This window comes from Callorhinus ursinus, unplaced genomic scaffold, assembly GCF_003265705.2.
Source record: "Callorhinus ursinus isolate GAN/ISIS: 27379988/994484 unplaced genomic scaffold, GSC_fseal_2.0 scaffold2, whole genome shotgun sequence".
NCBI lineage: Eukaryota > Metazoa > Chordata > Mammalia > Carnivora > Otariidae > Callorhinus > Callorhinus ursinus.
The window spans coordinates 109,204,811-109,220,732 of record NW_027397064.1 but is presented as its reverse complement, the minus strand read 5'-3'; the positions used below and the strand labels follow the sequence as shown (position 1 = coordinate 109,220,732).

General features: G+C 41.1%; 1 pseudogene; it reads left to right on the top strand.

Annotated features, from left to right (window-relative positions):
- The first annotated feature begins 4,993 nt into the window (after positions 1–4,993).
- On the top strand, positions 4,994–6,809 carry LOC112811302 (serine/threonine-protein kinase RIO2 pseudogene; annotated as a pseudogene).
- Positions 6,810–15,922: the final 9,113 nt, after the last annotated feature.

Here is a 15,922-nt window from a genome sequence, read left to right as displayed (position 1 = left end):
AGCAAAAAAGAAAACGCAAACAAGTTGGATTTCCTCAAAATTTAAAATTTTTAAACTTCAAAGCATACCATCAGGAAAGGGAAAAGATAATCCATAGAATGGGAAAAAATGTTTGCAAATCATATATATAATAAGAAACTTGTATGTGGAATATGTAAAGAACCCTTATAATTCAACAATGAACAGATAAATATTCCAGTTTAAAAAGGAAAAAAATTTGAGTAGATAGTTCTCTAAAAAAGATACACAAATGGCTAATAATCACATGAAAAGATGTTCAACATTATTATTTATTATGGAAATGCAAGTCAAAACCATACAGAGATACTGCTTCATAACCACTAGGTAGCTAAAATAAAAAAGACAACAGCAAATGTTGGTGAGGATGCAGAAAAATTTCAATTCTCACACAGTGCTGGTGGGAATGTCAAATGGTGGAAAACATTTTGGCAATTCCTCAAACAGTTAAATGCAGAGTTACTCAGCAATTCCATTCCTAGATATATGTTCAAGAGAAATAAAAACATAGGTCTGCATAAAAACTTGTATACAAATGCTCATAGCAGCATTACTTATAGTTGCCAAAAAGTTGAAACAACCTAAATGTCTAGCTACTGATAAATGGACAAACCAAATTGTACATCCACACAATAGAATATCTTTCAGCAATGAGAAGTGAAGTATTGATACCTGCTATAACATGGAGGACTCATGAAAACATGCTAAGTGCAAGAAGCCGGGAATAAAGTGTCACCTATTGCATGATTCCTTACGATTCAATAGATATTTATTGAGTGGCTGCCATGTGCCAAGTACTATTCTTGGCCCTGAGAATTAATGAATGAGCACAACAAACTTGATTTCTCTCCTTTCAGGCTTTCATTCTAATGCATGCTGAGAAACATGTTTGTGCACATAATTAATAAAATAGAATTACAATTATGATATGTGCTAAGAGAGAGAAGTGTAGGGGACTATGACCTCGTCTGAGAGGTCAGGGAAGGCTTCTCTGAGGAAGTGACTCAATTGCGTTCCCTGCTCTTTTTTCACTTCACAATATATTGTAAGCATTTCCCCATGACTAAAAACTCTTTGTACACATAATTTTCATGTCTTAATAATATGCTGCTTGTGATTGTGTCTCACCATACCCTGGATGATGGGCAGTTAACTTGCTTCCGTTTTTCCCTATTTTACATATTGTTTCAAAAAACAACTTTATGTGGTATCTTTGCCCAGATTCCTAATGAGAATTTAAGGGTAAATTCCTACTAAAGTAATTACTGAGGCAAAAGATAGGAGCTTTTTAAAACTCTTCGTATGTGCCACCAAAATGTTTTCCAAAGGACTGTGGCTGCTCACACCCACAACATCCTCATCATATCCCACAGTGTAATCAGAAGGCTCTCTTCTCTCTGAACAGTGCCCGAAGCCACCCAGCCCTCCTGACCGTCACTCCACCTGGTAACAGGAGTTTGAAAGAACCTTTTCCCAAGTGTGCTTAATGGGTCCAATTCTGCCCCAGAGGGTGAGAAAGTATACATATAATTTCCTTTCCCCTGACAGCTCTATTTCAACATAATTGGAGCTCAACTCCAGATCTCAATATATCCAGCCATCTTCAGCATGATCCTGCCTGCCCCTCTTCTCATGTCTTCTTTGATGTTGTTGTTGTTGTTGTTCTTGTTGTTGTTCATTTATTAACCCTATTATAAGTCATGCAGCAATTGTTTCTGGCTTTAATATATAAAATTCGCTCAAATTCTACTAGAATGGGTTGGATCTAGGCAGAATCGGCACACAGGTAATTTGATTTCAGAGCTACCTCCATTTCTCTAGACCTAAAGAATGAGATCAGTTGGGCTGATCTTCAAATCTTGGGTTCTGCTCAATAGTTTTGCAATCTTGGGCTTGTCCCTCTTAACCTCTTTGAGTTTCTAAAAATCTAGGTAGTCCCTATTTAATCACAGTAACAATGAAATATGAAAGCATGACCAAGTGGATTCCCTGATAGCCAAGTTCCCTTTTCAGCATTCTTCTTTCCAGGCTCCTGCCATTCATGGAATGGAGCATCCACACAGTCTCCATGGGCCAGGACCCTGGGACTTGTACACAGATTCACACTTGTTGTCACAGTCAAGTATAAGTTCCCATGAGGTCCACTGGGCATGCTGTTTGATTCTTTGTGGACATGCATAATCAACAGGCCACAGTCCTTGAGGAATGTAACATCTTCTGGCATTAATTGGGAGGACATGAAACTCTGAAGAACAGGTTCAGAAAGAGCCTTCAGAGGGGTCTTCCACAGCTGTGGGGTGAGGATGGGAGCAGCCTAGCCTTGAAGGGTGGGTCAGCTTGGAGAGAGGTAAAAGGGGCAAGAGGACAGTTCAAAAGCCCCTCTTCCTGTTCCCTACTGGATTTCTCTCCTTAGAATTTATCACGATAAAACATCATACCTCCTACTTGTTTATCTTGTGTTATTATCTCTTACCCAATAGAAGATATGCCCCATGAGGGCATAGACTTTTGTCTACTTTTCTCTCTGCTGAATCCCCACAGTGTGCAGAACAAGGTTGAAACTTTTGACAGTTAGTACTTATTGAGTGAAAGAATGAAGAAGGCAGCTGAATGGGCAGGAACAAAGACATGCATGTATATTTTTAGAGAGGAGAGAAGCAATCTAGTGAGAGCAGAGGAAGAGCGTGTTGCCCCCAGAGACTCAAGGGGCTGGCAGGCCAGGGGCTTGGGTTGAGTTGCAGGACCTCAGCTATGCCTGGAGCCCCCTCAACCTGCACACATTCACATAAATTGGTGCTCCCATCTCAACTGACTCATTAGTGGGCAGCCTTTTCTTGTGGCATGTATGGGCTGAGCCACCCACACCCTCAAGGGAAATAGTCTATCTATCACAGTGATAGAGAAGAGGCTATGCCTCTGAGCCCTACATTCCAATGCCATCAGGGATGGAGAATTCTACAGGGAACAAGGAACACCAAGGACAATGCTGCTGACACTTGTCCAGGCATGAGTGCACTGACACAGGTGTGTTGGGAATGCTATGTGTCTGGTCCAAGTCTCTAGTGCCAGGTTAATTGCTCTGCTTCACTGCTAGAGTAGGAATGGAAATGCTAAGAAGGTAACAGGAAATTTTGGTTGTCAGATTTTCTCTTTGGTGCTAGAGTATTAACATTCTGAAGGCTTATGAAAAGGCATTCTAAAGACTTCACTAGAACATTTCTCCTGATATATGTGTTGGCTCTGCTGCTGCCCACCTGGGGAATTTCCCTGTGGAAGACAGGAGCAACTCTATCTTGGGAACTCCTGAAAAGAGCTCCTTTGGAGAAAAGATGTCTCAGCTTCCAGGACTGCGTATGTTTGTAAACTGACTGCCTTAGAGGTGGGAGCCCCCTAGGACCTGTAGGAAGTGGGGGGGAGAGTCCCTATATTATCAAACCATGGAGCACAAACAGGTTGCAAAAGCCAGGGGCTCTCAGGAGTCTGAGGGTCTTGGGAACTGGATGGAAAATTGTGTAAAACATTCCAGCATCTTCCAGAGGAAGACAGATGCCTTTGTGTTTTAATAGCTTAGCAGATGAGGAAAAAGTCATGCACTAATCATGCCTAAGAGACCCTGGCTGATGAACCCGGGCATCTTCCTATCTGGCTCTGTCAACTTTTTGAAAACGACTCAGCCATCCTGCCAACCCTGCCATAGCAGGCCCATGAGGCAGTCTCTTGGGATCCTTGTGCCATGGTCAACACTCTTCTCTGAAGAAATCCTCACCAGCCCTATGGCTGGCCTCTTCCCTCCCTGTCAGACCCTCTCCTGCCCCTGTGGGATCTCAGGGAACATGATCACACCCCTCTCCCTTCCCCATGTCCTGACATCTCCATTCTTCCTAGGTCAGCTCAAGCCCCGGTCCCCTTGTCTCCCCCTCACCCTTCACTGCATCCTTTCTGTACTGCTCCCACATTACGCTTTCCGCCTGCCTGGATGGCCTTAGCCCCCTTCCTTCCCCTTAGTGCCCTGCACACTTGGGAAGCATATACCTCATCTTCTGCTCCCTTAGTTGTGCTGAGTATTCCATGTCTCCTCAACAAAGGCCCCTGATGGTTAATACCTCCAGAGAAGCTCTGCCTTGAGAAGATGGGGTTCAGGGTCACTGGGAATCTGCCTCACTTCAAAGTCTCTTGAGGAACATCCCCTCCCCACTGATGACTTACAGAGGAGCTCTGCTACCTTTACTCTAGGGAAGGGTGACCTCACCTGGCACAAAGCAGAAAGAATGTCTGCCTTCCTGCCCCAGATTGGGGGGGGGCATAAGCCTGTGGGTTCACCCCACTCCCCACTGGGTTAGCCTAGGCTTGAGGGGTTGGCTGGTAACATAAGATATGGAACTTGGGGAGGCAGGGGGAAGCTATGTGTTGGCAGGCTGGGGAAGCCAGTCTCCTACACCTTCTCAGAAGGATTTGGCCATGAGTTTTGAGGTCTCAGAGAGATGGGTGCAGGCCTGTTACAAGGCAGTTCTAGCTGGCTCCCAGCACAGTAACCAGGCTGGGGTGGGGAGTCTCTGAGGGACCTATAAGCTGTTTAGAACTTGTTCATGGGGACACCTAAAAGCGATGCATTTCTCCCTGCCCAACCCAATGTTGCCCAGGCTCTGGACTGGACAGGTGTTGAGCATCCTACCTGACCTCAACTGGAATGAGCCTCCAGTTGGGACAGGTCTACTTTCAGAGAGCATCCTTGGCAAGTTACATTCACCTTCAAGGATTATTCAGAGTTGAGGGAGTTTGCAGGCTCCCAAGCCCCAGAATTCTCCCTGGGCACAGGAGTTTGTCTCTCTCCTTGTCCATCTTCCCATCAGAATGGGCCTTTCCACAGGCCAGGAGCCTTGAATGTCAACTCAGTAGGCAGGACCTAGGCCAGTGAGGACCACAGTGCTAGTTACATGCTGTCAAAAGAGTGGCTGTGGGTAAGGCACCAGAGAGGTTAGTGTGCAGGTTTACCTTGTGCTCTCCAACTGTTGTGAAGGAGTTTCCTGGCTTGATACTGAGCCGCCATGGGGGAAGTGAATGTGGCCAAGTTATGTTACATGAGCCGGGATGACTTCAGGGTCCTGACTTTGGTTGAAATGGGCATGAAGAACCATGAAATAGTTCCCTGCAGTTTAGTTGCTTCTATAGCCAGCCTTAAACATGGTGGCTGTAATAAAGTTTTAAGAGAATTAGTGAAACATAAACTCATAGCTTGGGAGCGTACCAAAACTGTCCAGGGCTACCAGCTGACAAATGCAGGCTATGATTACCTAGCTTTGAAAACACTTTCTTCTAGACAGGTAGTTGGGTCTGTTGGAAACCAGATGGGTGTTGGCAAAGAATCTGATATTTACATTGTTGCAAATGAAGAAGGGCAGCAATTTGCATTAAAGCTTCACAGATTGGGAAGAACCTCCTTTCGAAATCTGAAAAACAAACGTGATTATCATAAACACAGGCATAACATGTCTTGGCTTTATTTATCTCGTCTCTCTGCCATGAAGGAATTTGCCTATATGAAGGCATTGTATGAGAGGAAATTCCCAGTACCAAAACCAATTGATTATAATCGCCATGCAGTGGTCATGGAACTCATAAATGGCTATCCTCTATGTCAGATACACCATGTTGAAGATCCTGCATCAGTATATGATGAAGCTATGGAACTAATTGTCAAACTTGCAAATCATGGACTGATTCATGGAGATTTTAATGAATTTAATCTCATTTTGGATAAAGATGACCACATCACCATGATCGACTTTCCACAGATGGTTTCAACTTCTCATCACAGTGCTGAATGGTATTTTGACAGAGATGTTAAATGCATTAGAGATTTCTTCATGAAACGTTTTGGCTATGAAAGTGAGCTTTATCCAACTTTTAGTGATATCAGGAGGGAGGAGTCTCTTGATGTAGAGGTTTCTGCCAGTGGCTACACAAAGGAAATGCAGGCAGATGATGAACTGCTTCATCCAGTAGGTCCAGATGATAAAAATATTGAAACAGAAGACAGGTCTGAATTCTCATATTCTGATGAAGAGATGTCAGAGAAAGGAAAGGTTTGTAGTTTAAAAAATCAGAGCGATCGAAACTCTACAGATGAAACAGCTGACTGCTGTTGCATATCATCTGGAAATCTTGAGCAAATAAAGGAAGATTATTTGTCAGAGGAGAGTGCTGATGCACACAGTTTTGAAATACCTGAATTCATTCAAGCTTTAGAAGAAATAAAAGGGCAGGATGTTGACGGTAGTTCTGTAACTGAGTGTTCTGAGGAGAAAAACAAAACTGAATATGACACCAGGCAAGATGGTAAAGCAGGTCAAGGAGGAATCCCCATGGGCTATGAAAAGTATGAAGATGCATGCCCTCATCTGATTGCCTTGTCATCATTAAACAAAGAAATCAGGCCTTTCAGAGATGAAGAAAATACAGAAGATACTAAACAGTACAGAACAAGAACTCTGAGTGTTACTTCTGCAGGCAGTGTTTTAAGCTGTTCAACAATTCCTCCGGAGATGGTGAAGCAGAAGGTGAAACGTCAGTTGACAAAACAGCAAAAATCAGCTGTCAGATGTCGATTGCAAAAAGGAGAAGCAAATATATTTATGAAACAATGGAGAGAAAACATGCAAAATATTAAATCAAGCTTGGAAGCAGCCAACTTTTGGGGAGAGTAATATATTTAAGATCTTGAACATTTTCCATAAAGTTACTATAATCCCTTTTTAAGCCACCCCTAGTCTTTTCTAGATCAAGACAGATACATAAATAGATAAATAAACTCTCTTTCACCTATTAAAAAAAAAAAGAGTGGCTGTGAAAATTCTAAACAAGAGGCTCATGTCATAGAACCTCATTCTATAGATTAAGAGGTGAAGAGGTAAGCAGGCCTGACTATCCGTCTTTGTAGTCATGTAGCACATATTTATTAGTATATTATTAAAAATAAGCTTACCCTATGACACCAATTCAACTTCTTGGTACTTCTCATAGAAAGAAAAAATTGGAAAAGCAGCAACTTTCTAAGTCCAAGAACATTTATTACAAAGTCATTTTTAATAGTGAAAAAATGAAAGAGCCAAAATATTTAAAAACAGGAAAGCAGTCATATAAATGACAAAGCAACCATGCATGAGACCCTACAAACCTTGTTGCAGCAGGTTATTGACATGCAGAGGTTCACAGTCCATCACCAAGTGTAAAGAACAGCAGTCAAGCAGTGTCACCACAGCTTCCTACAGGTGCCATACCCAGGACTGCAGGAATGACTGAGAAAACACACACAACATTGAACATGAATGGCGGGCATATGGTAACATTCTGTATTTTTCAGGAGTGTTTCGTTTGTTCATTTTTGAGTTTTTGTTGATTGTGTAATTAGAAAAATCATGCATTATTCAAAAAACCCAACAGCAAGTGAGAGAGAGCCATATTTTTCCCCAAGGTCACTGGTTACTGGGAGAATCAGGACAGCAACTAAGACCATGGCCTTTCTATCCAATGCTGGTTCCATTGGTCCTACTGGCTCAGTCAGGGACTCAGAACTTCCTTCTACCCCAGACTTGAAATGTCTGTCCCTTATCACTCTTGCCAAACCTCCCCTTAGCAGACAGACAAGGAATTAATAACACTATTTTCATGAATTCCTGAGCGTCTTGTCCCAACTGAAAAACAAGTTTAAATTTTCCCAACCTGAAACTCACTATGTGTCACTGTTTGTCATTTATGCACTTGTTTGGATCACACAGGTTTTGCACATTTCTGGCTGAGATAATTTCTGGGATATTTTTCCTGAATTGGACTTGTTTCTCATTTTATTTGCTAACTGTTTTTGTTAATGTATAAGAAAGCTTTGGTTAGTGAGTATCATTTGTGTAGCTGGCCAGTTTATGCGGCCTCTATCTGATTGCATCCAGCCAGCAGTGGTCCCCAAGCCCAGCTGCACTTTAGAATCTCCTGGAAAGCTTGTTAGGGAAAGAGACCCTGCACCCCACTCTTGGAAAATCTGCTTCAGTAGGTCTGGGGACAGTCCCTCAATCTTTAATGAGGGTGCTACACAATTCTGATGGTTGCAGACACTTCCCAAGCAGGCATCAGGACCCACCTAGGTGCACTTTAGTATCACTGCTGCATCTTCCCTTTGTGGACAACTCTCTCCCAGCTTGATCCAGATGTTGCATTAAATTATATCTCCATGTGGATCTCTTGATTGATTTTGTTTGGCTCTTGGTGATGCCTTTTGATCTCAACATTGATGTCTTTATTCAGCTCAGGGGAAATGTTCATCTAATACTCAATTATTACAACATAATCACCTACGTGCATCCCACAGGACTCCCACCTGTCTCATCATCATTATCATCACCTTTTCTCCTTAATCCTGGAAGAATTTCAGTAATTTGTCTTCTAATTCACTGGTTTGGTTTTGTTCTTATATCTACTTTAGTGTTCACTGTCTACAATACATTTTCAAATAAATTGCAGTTGACCCTCAAACAATGCAGGGGGTTAGGGATATCAACACCTGCACAGTGGAAATTCACATACAACTTTAGACTCTCTCAAAAACTTAAGTACTAAGAGCTCACTGTTGACTGGAATCTTTACTACCAATAACATAAATAGTTGATTAACACAAATTTTGTATGTTATATGTATTATATACTGTATTCTTACAATAATACCTAACTTTCCTTAATTTTTTCAAAATTTCTAAATTATGCAGTTCCCTCCACAAGTTTTTTCAAATTGTTGCAAGCTTCTAAATTTTTTCCAATATATTTATTGAAAAAAATCCATGTACAAGTTGACCCATACAGCTCAAACCCATGATGTTCAAGGGTCAGCTATAATTGTATTTTCATCTAAAAATAGTTGCATTTTCATGGTGCAGTGGTCTCTCAACTGGAGATTTCCAACATGTTCTACTTATCATTTTGTTTTGTTTTGTGGAAGGGACATTGCCTTGGCATCTGAGGAGAATATTCTCTATTAACTTTTTAAAAAATATTTTATTTACTTATTTGAGAGGAGAACAGAGTGAGAGAGGGAGCATGAGCTCGGGGGACAAGCTGAGGAAGAGAGAGAAGCACACTCAATTCCAGGACCCTGGGATCATGACCTGAGCCAAAGGCAGACGCTTAACCAACTGAGCCACCCAGGCACCCCTATTAACTCATAAAGTTGAAATTTGTATTTGAATGATGGGGTCTTTTTCTATTTTCCATGATTTTGTCAATTTATTCACTCTTAGAAGGTCTTAGGGACCCTACGTTTATACAGTACTGAGGGTTGATTTGGGTTGTTTCAAAAAGTTCTAGGTCTTGGGGTGCCTGGGTGGCTCAGTCGTTAAGCATCTGCCTTTGGCTCAGGTCATGATCCCGGGGTCCTGGGATGGAGCCTTGCGTCAGGCTCCCTGCTCAGCGGGGAGCCTGCTTCTCCCTCTCCCACTCCCTCTGCTTGTGTTCCCTCTTTCACTGTGTCTCTCTCTGTCAAATAAATGAATGAAATCTTTAAAAAAAAAGTTCTAGGTCCTTTTCATATCTTTTGGGGTCAGATGAAAAGAAGGAAAAGTTAATATATGTTGGACTTCAGAGACAGATGTAGGGGAAAATTCTAATTCTGGTCTTTTCTAGTTGTATGATTTTGTATACATAGCCTAACTTTTTTTTTTTCTTCTATGTTCTTATCTGTATCATGGGATCAACGTATATGAAATAATGGCTGCAAAACAAATAACATGGTTCCCGACTCCCAGTAGACAATAATTGATGTCGGTTGTCATGAGTTATTGTTGATGTTGCTATTATTTGCTTCCTGTTTCAGGTAGGTGTCTGATTCCCTTGGAACTTGCCCTGTGTGCAGGTACAGTTCAAACCAGAGGAGGTACCCAAGTTCCACCTTTGGACTTTCTATAGCATCCTGTATCTTCCCAGGTATGCATTTGGGAGAAGGACGGGGATAGTGTCAGTGTCAAGGAGAACAAGCTAGTGGCAACAAAGGGGGAGGTAAACCAAGACACAGACTCTTACCTATAGAGAACACACTGATGGCTACCAGAGGGGAGGTGAGTGGGAGGATGAGTGAAATAGATAATGGGGATTAAGGAGGGTACTTGTGCTGAGCACCAGGAGTTTTATGGAAGTGCTGAATCACTAAATTATACACCTGAAACTAATATACATTGTATGTTAACCACCTGGAATTTTTTTAAAGACTTTATTTATTTATGTATTTGGGGGGAGCACAAGCAGTGGGGAGGAGCAAAGGGAGAGGGAGAAGCAGACTCCCCACTGAGCAGGGAGCCAAATGCAGAGCTTGACCCCAGGATCCCGGGATCATGACCAGAGCCGAAGGCAGACACTTAACCGACTGAGCCACCCAGGCACCCCAATTAATAGGAATTTGATTTAAAATATATATATATACATATATATGTGTGTGTGTGTGTGTGTGTGTATATATATATTAGTGAATTTCTATTTCACCACCACAATATTTTTCTTAAATTTAACAGCTTATACTGGTAACAAAAAATACACCTCACAAGCAGATGGTCTCTTTCACTATGCCCTACACACAGGGCTTTAGCTCTGTTTGGGGACTGATAAACCCCTTGTCGTCTAGTCCCCTGGGATGAGGGACAGAGGACATGGTTGTTTTAGGACCTGCACTGAAGGAGTTGTGAACCCAGGCTTCTGCCTTTTAATTGTCTCTCATGCTGCATTTTCATGTGATAGAAAGTGACCTCAACATCTTTCCTCCTCATGTGGAATTTAATTTCCTAACTGCAGTTTTATATAGTGCAAAATGAAGATGATATATCTCTTATCTTGCAAGAAAAAAAAATCCAGTTCCTCACTTGTGTGGGGAGCATGTTTCTAACTGATATGTTAATGCAAGAGGATGCAGTCCTGGAAGGATGGCAGTACTTCTAAATATACACTGTGTGTGGCCCAGTTCTGACTGCTGGAGGCTTTGATGTCAAATAAAATGGGATAAGGATGGGAGAGGGAAGCCAGATCACAGATATTCTCTCCAACAAAAGGGCAGAAATCAGCAAAATTTTATTGTTTCCAAAGAAGGGAAATGGTGCATCATTCCATAGCTTGAAAAAAGGAAATCAGGTTAAAAAAATTAGAGTGTTTTAGTTCAGCAAGGCACTTACTCTTCCCTACAACCAGAGGCTAAATTGGACAAAGAAGTTTAAAACATCCCAAGAGTTCTCTCATGCCCCCAAATTTGGAGGGAGGGTGATTATGGGGTAAATAAGCCAACATGGAAAGTAAAAAGGTCAACCACAGATGGCGGAAGGAAGCCCACCTATCACCCTTCTGGCTCTCAGAGAGGCAGGAAGGAGTCTGAGGTTCCCATTAACTGAGGGCTGCCCACTGAATGCCCCAAGAAAGTATGGCACCATGGGAATAGTGAAAAAAAAAAAACAAAGGTATATAAAGCACAATTCAGCCCTGGAACTGAGACCCTGAGAGGAAGGCAGTTCATGTCAGAAAAGGCAGAAAAACTGTCAAGGAAAATTTGCCCAATGATTTTACAGCAAATGGAATTAAGGGTGAGGCAGAGAGACAGAAATGACATAGAAACTAAACAAACATACCTCAGAAGTTATGAAAAGGGAAGAAAATACATAGCTTGCAAAGGACAAATGAAGTAGTCTAAGTGAAAATAGAGCCTGAAGACAAAGAGAATATTCCTGTGAGTCCTTCACACCAGAAGGAGACCACATAAAAATATGAATGAGTTAAAAGATACAATTAAAATGCAGAGAAGAGGGGGGGAGGAGCAGGATGGCCGAGGAGTAGGAGACCTAAATTTCGTCTGGTCTCAGGAATTCAGCTAGAGAGGGATCAAACCATTCTCAACAGGAGATCGAAGAAGAGAATAACAGCAACTCTATGAACAGAAAAGCAACCACTTTCTGGAAGGTAGGACGTATGGAGAAGTGAATCCGAGGTGATATTTGGCAAGATAGACAGCGGGGGGAGGGAGCCTCTGTCAGCCACTACTGACAGGTGATAGAGCAGCAGAGCACAAAATTGGAACTTTTAGAAGTCGGCTCCACTGAAGGACGACGCTCTGGTGGCTATGCAAGCTGGTGCAGCCACTCTGGAAAACAGTATGGAGGTTCCTCAAAAAGTTGAAAATAGAGCTACCCTATGACCCAGCAATTGCACTACTGGTTTTTTACCCCAAAGATACAAATGTAGAGATCCAAAGGGATACATATACCCCGATGTTTATAGCTGCAATGTCCACAATAGCCAAACTGTGGAAAGAGCCAAGATGTCCATCGACAGATGAATGGATAAAGAAGAAGTGGTATATATATATATATACAATGGAATATTATGCAGCCATCAAAAGGAATGAAATCTTGCCATTTGCAATGACGTGGATGGAACTGGTAGGTATTAATGCTGAGCAAAATAAGTCAATCAGAGAAAGACATGTATCATATGATCTCACTGATATGAGGAATTCTTAATCTCAGGAAACTAATAGCGTTGCTGGAGTGGTGGGGGATGGGAGGGATGGGGTGCCTGGGTGATAGACATTGGAGAGGGTATGTGCTATGGTGATCACTGTGAATTGTGTAAGACTGTTGAATCATAGACCTGTACCTCTGAAACAAATAATACATCATATGTTAAAAAAAAAAAAAGAAGAAGAAGAAGAAGGTAGTAGGAAGGGTAAAATGAAGGGGGGGAAATCGGAGGGGGACCAGAACCATAAGAGACTATGGACTCTGAGAAACAAAGTGAGGGTTCTAAAGGTGCAGGGGGTGTGGGGATGGGCTAGCCTGTTGATGGGTATTAACGAGGGCACGTATTGAATGGAGCACTTGGTGTTATACGCAAACAATGAATCATGGAACACTACATCAAAAATAAATGCTTATTGGTCATTCATATACTTTTTTTTATGAAGAGTCCATTCAAAAAGTTTTCACACAGGAATCTCTTCAGCTATTTAAATATTGCACTGCTACAATAAATTTGCCTTAGAATAGTTACTCATCAGCCAATATTGGGGGAAGTTTGTGTATATGATATACAGTCATCTGGGAGAGAGTTACTACGGTACGTGTTTAAAAATAATTATATAGAATTTCATCTGCACTTTTTTCCCTATTGACTAAATTAGGTTTTTTTTTCAGTAAATACTAATTAGTTTACTTCTAAAGAATAATATTGCTATTAGTCAATACATATAATTTTTATGGATTTTAATGGTGAAAAGATAATAGAAACCCCAAATCACTAATTCTAATGTCCTATTTAAGTACATTAGGCTGTTAAAATACTTCAGTTTTCTGCTACTACTGATATAACAATATTTGAATTTGTGTGAGCAACCTCCAGCATATTTTGTTCTGATAAAATACTTTAAGTCTGATTTGGTTTGCTTCATTCACCAACTAAAAGTACGTATGAACAGTGATGGTGAAAATTTCATGTGTAAGCTATTTTATAATAAACATATAGCTGGGTATGTTCCTGAGTGGGTACATTATGCCTTTAATTATAGAGAAGAGAGACTGAAAAAGAATGTCAAGAAATCTGATCTGTCTCTATGTGTAGTCAGATCCGTAAATGGCCTTTTGCTTCTAAGAACCTAAGGTAACACATAAAATACATGTTCAGATGAACCAAGTCTGTTCATCCTCATGGAACAAATAAATATAGTCTCTGAATTTGGGGGAAAAAATGCAGAGAAGGTTTTAAAGAGAACTTTTTAAAAATTGAGTACCAAAGCAACAATATTAATAAAACTACCAAAACAAGCTAGATAGTCAGTTATGACCATGGAGGAGGGTGAGTTCAAGGTGACCCGCACATTAAACCAATCAGGGAAAGGATAGCAGAAATGGAGGGCACACAAAGGAGAGACAAGACATGATGAACTGTTATCCCTGAAGTGGGAACCCCACAAAAGTGACAGGGTATCTTTTAAAAAATATAATGAAAGTTTTTATGAAAAACATGGACTGAAACAAATCTAAAAGATGAACCACATGCCAGGAAACATTAATACAGAATGAATGCCGTTGAAGTATTTCCTGGATAAGTCAATAAACATGAAGGACAAAGGCTCATTTGAAGCATTCAAGCAACTGAAGCAAGGGAGAATGATGTCCAGGGCCAGGGGTGGATCACTCAGACTGGTGTCAGGCTGCTCCACAGCAACCTCCAGAGTTAAAAGACAGTGGGATGAAGAGAAAGTTACAAGAGCAATAAAATATTACTTATGAATATTATACCTGGCCACGCTTGTTCGCAGGGATAACAGCTGCAGGTAAAACTACCAAAAATGGGCTGTATCCATGAGACAGTAAAAGAAAATCACAGCCCACTAGCATGAACAAAGGCCCAGGCAACACCTAAAACTAGAGAACAAATGGTGTAAATGATACATTTCCTATCCTGCATACTGTATGGGGGGGCGGGGAGAAGCCACCAACAGAGGATATAGCGTGTAAACTAAAAAGTTCCAAGGGAAAGAAACCATCATTTACCCAGGCAAGTTTCCCTTTCATTACCAAGGTCACAGACAATCTTGTGCTGGCAGGGATTTCAGAATCCAGCATCTCTAGGACCTTGATAGGAGACAGGGAAAGGGAGGGCCACTCAGTGATAAAATCCAGTCAAGCAAGCAGATAAATCAAAGTAAAAGCCCAGCCAGGAAGTGAGAGGTGTTATGAAAAGGACTCATGAGTATCAAATCCACTTAATGTAGAAGAAGGTTAAACAACAGTGGGGATAGTGCTACATAATAGAATGCAAATGTCATTCACCTTGCAAACATCACCAACACAAATCCAGAGAAATGATGGCAGAAAGTATAAGAATGCAGATTTCCCCACCATTTTTTCATAGAGAATAATTAACACTTTGTGAAATTGAGGCAAGGAGTTAAAACATAATGGCTCCAACCTCTTAATGGTTTTCATATTCTTGATCTCAGGGAGCTCTTTTATAAAATAATACCTTTTGTGGAAGGCAACATTTATTTGAACATTCCAGTTCCTTTCATTTAAATATCACCCATATTCTTCTCTTAAATTGAAGTAAAATTTAATAAAATTATCCTATATTGAAAATAGTAGATGTCACTAATCCCATTTTTATTGAAAGATATTTCTTTATCTATACTTGCTCCTTTTAGAATCAATGTGGGTAGAGAGATATCTGAGGTGAGGGCCACCTGACACTGAGATGTTTGTTGCTGAGCAGTTGAATCTGGGGTAGTTTTAAAACTTTCTTTTTTGGTATTATTCTCATTCTTTATAATGAATAGGCTTCATTTTTATTAAATCAATAAATCTCAAATTAAATCAATTTGAGAAAATGAGTAGAAAGAAAATGTTTAAAAATGAAGACAAAAATGAATTTCTATAATATATACATTTTTGCTTTTCAGATTTTGCAAAAAAAAAAAAAGTTTTAAGTGTCCTGCTAGAGAAGGGAAGTGCTTATTCCTCCCATGTCTGAAGCAGTCAGGTGTGGAGTGGTTAAGTGGTTCAGCCACATGTCCAGGGCCCAGCATTGGCTGCAGGTGAGTTAGAGCAGCCTGGCTGGGGTGACCATGGAGGCTCCGTTCCGTGTCCCCCATCCTACAGGTGCCCCATCCAAACATGCTATCATGGCAGAGGCAGCAGCACCAGGATACAAAAACCTAGTCACACAGCACTTCTTTATGCCTCTGCTTGCAACAAATCTAATAACATCCAGGCCAACAAGGTCAAGTGGTGGAGAAATAGACTCTGCCTATTTAGCTGGAGGAAACCACAAAGGTCACATGGTAAAATTCATACACAGGGAGCGATAAGGAGTTGATTTAAGCATAACGTGGCCAGGCT